Source organism: Microtus ochrogaster, chromosome 16 (assembly GCF_000317375.1).
Source record: "Microtus ochrogaster isolate Prairie Vole_2 chromosome 16, MicOch1.0, whole genome shotgun sequence".
NCBI lineage: Eukaryota > Metazoa > Chordata > Mammalia > Rodentia > Cricetidae > Microtus > Microtus ochrogaster.
Window position 1 is genome coordinate 29,612,637 of NC_022018.1, and position 10,924 is coordinate 29,623,560.

The 10,924-nt window shown below is 36.2% G+C and overlaps 1 pseudogene; it reads left to right on the forward strand.

The window, feature by feature from the left end:
- Positions 1-4,165: 4,165 nt before the first annotated feature.
- The window catches only part of LOC101988724, a 10,456-nt pseudogene continuing 3,697 nt past the window's right edge, over positions 4,166-10,924 (forward strand).

The window sequence follows — 10,924 nt, forward strand, 5'->3', positions numbered from 1 at the left end:
GCCTTTGGTAGAATTTCCATTTTTACTATGTTGATCCTCCCAATCCAAGAGCAAGGGAGATCCTTCCATTTTCTGGTATCCTCTTCAGTTTCTTTCTTCAATGCCTTAAAGTTCTTGTCAAATAGATCTTTCACTTCCTTGGTTAGAGTTACCTCAAGATATTTTATGCTATTTATGAAGCCTACTTGATCATAATGGATAATTTTTCTAATGTGTTCTTGGATTTGGTTTGCCAGCATTTTATTGAGAATTTTTGCATCGATGTTCATGAGTGAGATTAGCCTGTAATTCTCTTTCTTGGTTGAGTCTTTGTGTGTTTTTGGTATCAGGGTAACTGTAGCTTCATAAAAGGAATTTGGCAATGACTCTTCTGTTTGTATTTTGTGAAATACATTAAGGAGTATAGATATTAGGTCTTCTTGGAAGTTCTGGTAGAATTCTGCATTGAAATCATCTGGTCCTGGGCTTTTTTTGGAAGGGAAATTTTTGACAACAGCTTCTAATTCTTTGCGACTAACAGGTCTATTTAGATTGTTCACCTGTTCTTGGTTTAACTTTGGTATATGGTACTTATCTAAAAAAGTCCATTTCTTTTACACTTTCTAGTTTTGTAGTATACAGGCTTTTGTAGTAAGATCTAATGATTCTCTGAATTTCCTCTGTGTCTGTAGTTATGTTCCCCTTTTCGTTTCTGATCTTATTAATTTGCATATCTTTATCTCTGTTTGGATAGGGGTTTGTCAATCTTGTTGGTTTTCTCCAAGAACCAGCTTTTTGTTTCACTGATTCTTTGGATTGTTTTCTGTGTTTCTATTTTGTTGATTTCAGCCCTCAGTTTGATTATTTCCAGTCTTCTACTCCCCCCTGGCTGAGTCTGCTTCTTTTTTTTCTAGAGTTTTCAGGTGTGCTGTTAAGTCTCCAATGTGAGCTTTCTCCATTTTCTTTAAGTGGGCACTTAGTGCTATGAACTTTCCTTTTAGTACTGCTTTCATAGTGTCCCATAGGTTTGAGTATGTTGTGTCTTTATTTTCATTAAATTCAAGAAAGACTTTAATTTCTTTCTTTATTTCTTCCTTGACCCAGGTATGGTTCAGTAGTTGACTGTTCAGTTTCCACGAGTTTGTAGGCTTTCTGGGGTTTAGCATTGTTGTTGAATTCTAACTTTAATCCATGGTGATCTGATAAGACACAGGTGATTACTAATATTTTTTGTATCTGTGTAAGTTAGCTTTGTTACCGAGTATGTGGTCAATTTTTGAGAAGGTTCCATGAGCTGCAGAGAAGAAGGTATATTCTTTCCTTTTTGGGTGGAATGTTCTATTCATGTCTGTTAAGTCCATTTGATTCATTACCTCCAGTCTTACAGAAAGTAATAGAAGGTAAATCACGACCCAAGGAATCCAACATTGCCAACACTGCCTACAATAACTCAGACATCTAGTGACCCTTTACCAGCACAACTCAAAGAAGGGAGACACACAAACTCTACTACAAAAAAAAATAATAACCAGAGTCAACAACTACTGGTCATTAATATCACTTAATGTCAATGGACTCAACTCATCTATAAAAAGGCACAGGCTAAGAGACTGGATACAAAAACAGGATCCAATGCTGTTTACAAGAAACACACCTCAACCACAAAGACAGACATCTACTCAGAGTAAAGGGTTGGGAAAAGGTTTTTCAAGCAAATGGTCCTAAGAAACAAGCAGGTGTGGCCATACTAATTTCTAACAAAATGGACTTGAAACTAAAATCAATCAGAAGAGATTGAGATGGACATTTTATACTCATAACAGAAACAATTTATCAGGATGAAGTCTCAATCCTGAATATCTATGCCCCTAATATAAAAGCACCCACTTATGTAAAAGAAACATTACTAGAACTCAAGGCAGACATCAAACCACACACACCAATAGTAGGAGACTTCAACACACTATCTCACCAATGGACAGGTCAATCAGACAGAAACCTAAAAGAGAAATAAGAGATTTAATGGAGGTAACTAATACAGTTTTAACACATGGGTTCATAACTGATTGGTGTTATTCTGAAATAGTCTTATAGAGAAATAATAAAATACAACTATTTAAAGGCTGAAAATTTATGTAAGAGATGTACTGCTTAATTTATTAAACTTTTTGTACAATTGAAAACTCTAAAGTTAAACATGAAATGTAACCCCACCTTGAATGAGAGTGAATTCCAGAAACTTGACTGTTGTAGAACGAAGAGTTGTGACTTAGAGATAACTTCTGCTGTTCTTATTACCAATTTTTGTATCTCTGAGTTCCCCGAGCACCATAGGCAACCAGAATGATGTTGTTCATCTTGCACTAATCCAGCAGCTTGCTCTGGTTAAGATAAGGATGACATTTGACCTGTAAACAGAATAGAAAGGTATAAAATAATTTGAAATCACTTATTCATATCAAAGAAATATTAAAGGGACGGAAGCTGAATAAAATAGTCAATATCAGCATGAAATTTAAATTGAGAGTTCCAATACCATGTCATGATATTTTCAAATATATTTGATATCTCTCTTGCGAAGTTAAAATAAAAGAACATTCTTGAGATTCAGTAACCTCATGGGCTAGATCTTTGATGCTAAATACCATTTTTTTCGGTGGGAGACATGACAAGTTCTATGAATTCGAAGGGCTTTGAATAATGACTAAAGCAAGGATATGGTCAAATATTCCATTGAGATAAGGTCTGAAAGAGGACAAGAAGTTGTTAGAAATTTAGCCTGTGACACTGAGTGGATTTCTGTATTGAAAGAAGAATAAATAAATTACAGAAAAGGAAAGAGGGAGGGAGGCACACACAGAAAGAAAAAGATACATATTCACTTCTGCGTGGATGTTAAGCTGTTGAGTCAATGAAAACCAAATTACATTCCAAATAACATTAATCAGTTATGGACCCATGTGCTAATACTGTAATTGTTAATTATCATCTTTTTTTCATGATAAAGCTGGTTGGAATTATATCTGATGGGTCATCTTACAGCCATTTTCTGAGACAGTTTGGAAAAGATACATAGAGAAAGAAGGTGGAGTCAATGAGAAGCCATGTAGCCAGAGACAGATGCCTTTGTGCGAGAGCACAGAAAATTGCCAGTAGGCCACGACCTCATGGTGTTGCACAAATTAATGGAGATAGGGTTATTTTAGAAAATAATAGTTATCTAGAAATAGGCTTAAATTATTTTCCAAACAGTATTGCAAATAATATAGTTTCTATGGGATTATTTTGGGTTGGAGTGGCTGAGAATAAACAAATAGTACCTGGCAACACACACTTAGCACATATGCACAAATATTTCAAAATTAACTAACAAACAAGTTCTATAGAAATGTCTGAGTCCCTTTGCTTGTTATAAAATAATACCCAGCAGTTGTCAATGGTTTATCAACCACGAGGCACTTTTCTGTGTTGTCCCCTTTATGCATTTCAGGATTGTATTTGGGGCAATAATAATGGAAAAATACAGGAAAAATTTTCAGAAAGACTAACCTTTTATATTTTAATTATTGATTAAATTTAATGTGAAGTATTAATTTTTTTACATGTCCAATTGTGGCTTCTTTGTTCTTTGAATATGTTTCTATGTTGAGTGTCAGCTAATTATTTCCAATAATACATGGCCAAGTAGAGGCTTCATAATGACCAAATGAAAATAAATGTCTGAAGTAGTATAATTATTCAATCAATCTCTTCTCCTCAAATATAATATATGCAATAATAAAGAGACCATTACAGGAAACAAATACTTTATCAGTATATAGTAATTTGTTTAAAATTCATCCTTCATATGAAAATGTGTGGCTTCCTTTCTTACATGTGATGTAATAATTTAACTTTACTGACTCCTTTCTGTTGACTGACCGTTAGACAGGTAATACAAATATTACAAAGTAGGTATAGAGCAATATTGTTTAACCATTAGCCTAACAGTAGTAGCACCATTAATCATCATTAGCTAGGGTGTAAAAAGATTTAAACATTAGCCACTAAGTAGAAATGGTTAACCACCAGAACGGGAGTGCCACTTGTTAGCCATTATATAGGAATCTGATATATGATGATTACCAACTTCCCCTTCAAGGCATCAGAAGATTCAGGACGTGCTTAGGCAGAGGAGTGACAGACCATGAGTTCCAAGCAGCAGTTTGTCAAACTAAACGATGGCCACTTCATTCATGCCCTGGGTTTTGGAACCTGTAAATCCCAAGAGGTAAGGATATAAGATTCTAAGTATTTCCAGGCCACAGCTATTCCATGTACAAGAAGGCAAATAGTTAGGCTTGACATAAATCAGTGTTTCATTGAGACCACACTTGTTTATTATTCCTGTTAAATAGAGGTTGGAGCAGTGGCTGCAATTGGTGGCAGTGGGTAGGAGACTAATCTGTTTCCTTAGATAGACTGAGTCATGATTCTGTCAGAATAGTGTCTTTACTCATGCTTGCCCTGCTCCTGGTAAGCCAGGAGCCATGCAGGAGAAAAAAGAAAAAGTTTAACTCTTCAAACATTTTTTTTTGATCATGAGTGTTAGTGTTGTATATGATAGAGCTACAGGGCACAAGCTTCAGAGGCATTTACTATAACTCAATATTGGACTTCAGGAATAGAGAGAAAGATTGTTTATGATCTCTGGTTATTCTTGCTGGAGACTAGGCTCTCTGGTCTTAGCAGAATGTGGCCGAGTCTTTTTTCTTGCATTTGCTTTTCAGGCCCAGACCTGCCTGTGAGTTTACTGTTCTGGTTTGGGGCATGTCAACTGTAAGAGTGAACTTGAAATGAATCTTCAGGCTATAAACTCCAAGCTTAATGGGATATATCCATGACTTAACAATTCTGGGCACTGTGCTTTTCCTATGTCTATGTTTCTTGACTTGAAAGAAGAGAAGAAAGTCACCAGATTGCCTATCAGTGTTATTGGTTGCAGTGAGAGGGACTTCTCTGTTCATGTCTACAATCCACAGCGTGTTATTTTCTTTCAAGAATGCAAGATCCTTGGAAATCAGAGTGGTAACTCAGGGTGTCTCGCTGTAATACCTGTTCATGATACAAGTATTGGAGGGCTACTTCAGTTTTGTTTTGGAGTAACCTTCTTCACCACACAGTGAATGCTGCACTAGAGCTAAGTAAGGTCCCCCATGTACAAATTCTGAACTATAGGAAACTTACTTGAACTTATACTATATCCTTATTATTGGTGGAAAGAGCACCTGGTAACCATAAGTGTGAATTACTGGTCATTATTAATGCATGTTGGGTTTAGAGCATGGTGGTCTCCAGAACTGAAACTATCAAGGTGTACTGTTTCTTAACCTAAAGGGAATTTCTTGTTTGTAAACTTCCTGAAACTTTTAAATTCTGTGACAAAAGCTCATTTCCCTTAACTTCAAATTCACCCAGTTTCTTCCTATTAGATTTATTTATATTTACCTAGATGATTCTGGATATATACAGGATTAGTTACTTTTCAAGGTGGCAAAAAAAGAAAGACAGCAACAAGTCAAGGGTCCTGATAAAACTTCAGTGCTGGTAACTCATAGAGTGACTTTGTTTTTAACTCTGTCAGAGCTGGTACCAGAGAAAGTGGTACCAGGCAGAATTTCAGTTACTGTGGTTTATTGTGAAAGATAACTCTAGAACTTGTTAAAATAATAAAAAAAATGTAGTCTGCCTTTCTTCTCAACCCTTTTGTATGTGTTGTATGACTACATATGTGTTTGTGCTTTTGTGCACATGTGTGTTTATGCCAGAGGTAAAAGTCTGACTAAACTGCTCTCACTTTATTTTTGTGAGGTAGGCTGTCCCACTGTATCTGGAACTCAGGGATTCAGCTTGACTTGCAGTCCATGAGCTCCACGGATCACCCTGACTTTGTTTCCCCAAGCACTGGGTCTACACGTGTGTGCCGCCGTGCCATACTCCCCTTTTACGTGATGGCTGGGATCTGAACTAAGATCCTGAGACTCATTAGCAAACACTTTATTGAATGAGACATCTTCCCAGTCTACACCTTAAATTCTTTAATAAAGAACTGTCATATCTTTATCCAAATCTCACAGTCAAGGCAATACGCTTAGATTTAATTTCAATCATATCTTTGTTAAGCAAGTTATCTTTGGTTGAAAGGGCTGACACCCCAAATGAATAATCTCCAATATGATGTTCATAATTTATTTTAAGGAGAATATATTCCTAGAGTAGGTTTTTTTTTCTCTGCCTGTATTTAGTTCTCTCAGACAAAGAAAATGGATATACACAAAGACCAACATAAGATACTGTTCTCTGTTCAAATCCCTATTACTTACTTGGTGTTGTGTGGTATCTGAGATCTTTGCTGTCTCATAATTATGTGACAGTGTCTTAGCTGGAGTCAAGGAAGATTGTCTGTGTAATTTTGCTTGTCCCAAGAAGACTTCTTTTTGTTTATTTTGCTTAGTAACCTCACAGTATAAATTGAGTGTGACTTCCAAGCAAACATTTGAACCCAGTATGAGCTTGGCATTTATCAATACCAGTAAGAACCATGATTGCATGGGTATAACGAGATTTTTTTTTTGATTGTGAAAGTCTTGCTATTAATCAGGAAAGACCCCAAGAAAGTAGATCTTGGCTCATTGTCTCCAATGTGGGGCAAAATATAGGCAAACAATGACTCTATGAAGAGTCTTAGTTTTCTGTGACATGTACAATATTTCTGTAGAATTCCCTATGTTTTATAAAATAAAAAGTGGGAATTCAAGGATCAGAGGACTAGGCTCTTGCCTAGTAATCTAAGGATGACTTTGAAAGACCAAATTCTTTCTGGTCTAGTAAACTCCCATCTAGGCTCACTCTGAGTTAGCTTTCTGAATGTGCACCTCTAAATACCTCTTTGGGTTGTTCCTCTAGGTTCCCAATAGCAAGTCACTGGAGGCCACCAACCTAGCTATAGGTGTTGGGTACCGCCATATTGATACTGCTTTTGCATATCACGTGGAAGAGGAAGTAGGGCAGGCCATTCAAAGCAAGATTAAAGCTGGCGTTGTAAAGAGAGAAGACATGTTCATCACTACAAAGGTAGAGTTTTTATAGCATGCAAGTGTGCAAATCATTAAAATATAAGGAAGGGAAAATTAAATTACTCGATCAGAAGTTGGTTAAAGGTGTCTGTTGTGTAAATGGGTGAGAGAAAGTAATTTTCAATTATAATCTCTATGAAAAATAATTCAGTTTTTGAATGTTATTAGTGGTATGTGTTTTATTTCTTGAGTAATATCCTTTCATTGTTCAATGAGTTAACAATTACAAAGAATATATAACCAAGTTCACATTGTTAAGTATGAGATAAGTAAATTCTGGATTAAAGGTAATGATTATGACTTTCCTTCAAGTACAAAAAATATTGTAGTATTAGGATAAACAGGTATTCATGTTTGGGCAATGTATTAATTAATCACAACTTCTAATCCTCAACTTCTGCAGCTTTGGGGTACTTGCCTTTGACCAGAACTTGTCCAACCTAGTTTGGAAAAATCATTAGAAAGACTGCAACTGGACTATGTTGATCTTTACCTTATACACTACCCAGTACCTTTGAAGGTGGGTGATTTGTATTGTCAAGTGTACATATTTTTTTTTCCATGGGGCATGGATATCATTTTTATGGATGGTTGAGACAATTTTCCATTATAATTTCATATAATTTTTTGTTACTAAACTTCTGAGTAGGTTCCACAAAGGGCTTACTAGATTATGAAATGAGGTATCCAAGAAATGGTCAGAATCACAGATTAGAAGTAACTTCCAGAAAATCTTGTATTTACACATCTTTAACATTTATTTGTATTACTGGATGTTTGCTTGGGTCTTATCCCAATTTTCTCCCTTGGTGGCAAGCATGGTCCCAAGAGAATTTGAGCTTCAGGGTCATTGACTCTTTATGACTTCTCAGAGAGAGGACAGGGTACCCTGCCCTGTGGGAAGTCCAAATAGAATAGAATCCCAAAAAGCCAGTACATGCAGTAGGAACAAATCCCAGTGCCATTATCATTGGCTTCTCAGTCTGCCCCAATTGTCAACCACATTTAGAGGGACCAGTTTGAGCCCATGCTTGTTCAGTTCCAGTCCAGCTGCATTTGGTGAGCTCTCATTAGCTCAGACACACTGTCTCAGTGGGCTTCTCTTTATCTTTTCTTATCACAATCAATCTTGTACACACTGTCCTGATTGGCCATTCTTTGCTCACATGCCTGCCCTTGTGCCCACAGGCATTCATATTTATTATTTATTCTGGGATAGGATTGATATAAATTCTTGCTGGCCATGCAATGACTGGGCTTCTCAGTGAGTATGAAACATTTTCCTTTTTTCCTGAAAGAAGGAGTAAACAAAAAATACAGGACAAAAGAATACATCATTAAACAAATGTTCCACAGCATAAACAAACATAACACACTTTAAAATAACATTTTACAACAAGAAACCATTGCTTAATCATTGATCTATCTCTCCATCTCCTTCAAGATATTCTTAAAAACATTACTATTGGTGAGACACCTGTTTTGTGAGATTTTTCTTAACAAGCATTTCTCTTCCAGCCAGGGGATAATGATTTCCCAGTAGACGAACAAGGGAAATTATTATTGGACACAGTGGATTTTTGTGACACGTGGGAGGTGAGCACTTTTCAAAGAAAAAATAAATCAAGCAGAGGGAGGGTGAATCAGTCTATTTTCCCATAGGTATACAAATTTATTTATATGCATACTTATCATATGTAGTATATCATACTAAATTTTCAAGAGAAATCCTATAACTTTCTATTTGGCTGATACTTTATTCTTCATTATCATTTTTATCTTCTTCATATTTAAGTCCTGTGATCATCTGGGCAATGTACCCCTTCACACCTTTTTTTTTTTTATTTTAATGTCTCTTATCAAACTTAGGACCTTGTGCACACTGGCAAGTGCTCTAATATTGAACTATATGTCTAGCTCTAGACAGTTTTCTTTGTAATTGCTATAACTTCTCTTTATATTGATGTAGTCAGTTTACAGGTATGACATTTCATAACCCCTTTCTCATCACCAGGCATTGGAGAAATGTAAGGATGCAGGATTGGTCAAGTCTATTGGGGTGTCCAACTTTAACCACAAGCAGTTAGAGAGAATCCTGAATAAGCCAGGACTTAAATACAAGCCTGTCTGCAATCAGGTAAGGATTCTTATTCTCTCCCCATCTTTCATGCTTTTGCTCACTTGTACTACTAACACTTGTTTATTTTCCCTCTGCACAAGTGATTTTCATACTGTGGAAAAGAAGGTTCTGAGAACAGTACCATTGTTTCAAAAGACATGGAGGATTCTAATTTTAACCTGGGACTATTAAAGTATTTGTGAGAATGTATAAGTTCTGAGTTGGTCTAACAGGCAGAAGTTAAGCCCAGGGAGAATTAATCTTCTACCCCAGCTAAGAATAATGAGTGAGCTTGGGATACTTTCTTGAAAGACTGAGTTGAAATTAAAAAAAAAAAACCAGCCAGTGGTCAGGACTTATATGAAGTTTAAATGCTTCTCACCATCCTATAACATTCCTTCCTCATGATTTTATTAAGTTTAGCAGCTGGTATCTTTACTTACTTTACTACCTTGCTGACCATTAAGTATGATTTTGAAATAAAAGCTTGCCAAGAAAATGATATTAACAGAATCCCTCAAAATAAATTCTTTTGTCCTTCAAGAATAAATGCAACTGTTTGATCTTTTAAATTTAAATGTGATATTGCATATGATTTTCTTTGTCTATTTATTGGCTTTAAGTTTTCGTTTGTCATAATATGAGCATCTGATATAATCTGATGTCTTTCTCTCATATTCTCTCACAGGTTGAATGTCATCTTTATTTAAACCAGAGTAAGCTACTGGATTACTGCAAATCAAAAGACATTGTTCTGGTTGCTTATGGTGCCCTGGGAACCCAACGATATAAAGATTGGTAAGAAGATGAAGAGTATGCATGAAGCAAGACTGTCATTTAGCATCATGACACTTAGTTCTCAGGGAGAGAGGCAACATTAGAAGAACCATGTGAAACAGGAGTTTGTGGCCCAGGGACTTTTACATAGCCCTTGCATTTTAATTTCTTTTTTTGTTGCTCTGATAAAATACTCAGACAAGAACTACCTCAGGTAGAAAGGGCTGATCACAATTCTAGGGTGCAAAGCATAAGAGCAGGAAGTCAGGGAGTCAGGAGATGAAAGCAGGTGGTCTCTTCACATTGCAATCAAGAAGCAGAGATTGACAAATGAAACTAATGATCTGATCATTTTCTCCATTTATACAGTCCAGGATCTGGGCAAATGGTCACACCAATAATTAAAATGGGTATTCCCACATCAATTTTCAAAATAAGATTATCTCTCACAGTCATTCTAGAAACCCATGTTCCAGATGATTCTGGACTTTGTCCAGGTGACATTTATCTGTAACCATCATGTCCATTCTAGAATGAGTCCTCTCCTGTGTGTTGAAGCACCATAACAAAACCAAAACCTTGACCTCGGGGCCTCATTTTTACTTTCTTACTAGGGTGGATCAGAACTCTCCAGTTCTCTTGAATGATTCAATTCTTTGTGATGTGGCCAAAAAGAACAAGCGAAGCCCCGCCCTGATTGCTCTGCGATACCTGATTCAGCGTGGGGTTGTGCCTGTGGTCCAGAGTTTCAAAGAAAATGAGATAAAAGAGAATTTGCAGGTGATGAGCTCTGCTCCTTAGGGCTGTTACTTAGTATCTTCCATATGCTTGTTTCCTTCAAATCTCTGTTTACTTTTTTTGAGATCAAGCCTATATTTCCAGCATTTTCTATGCATGTGATCTTTTTTTTGTTTTTGTTTTTGTTTTTGTTTTT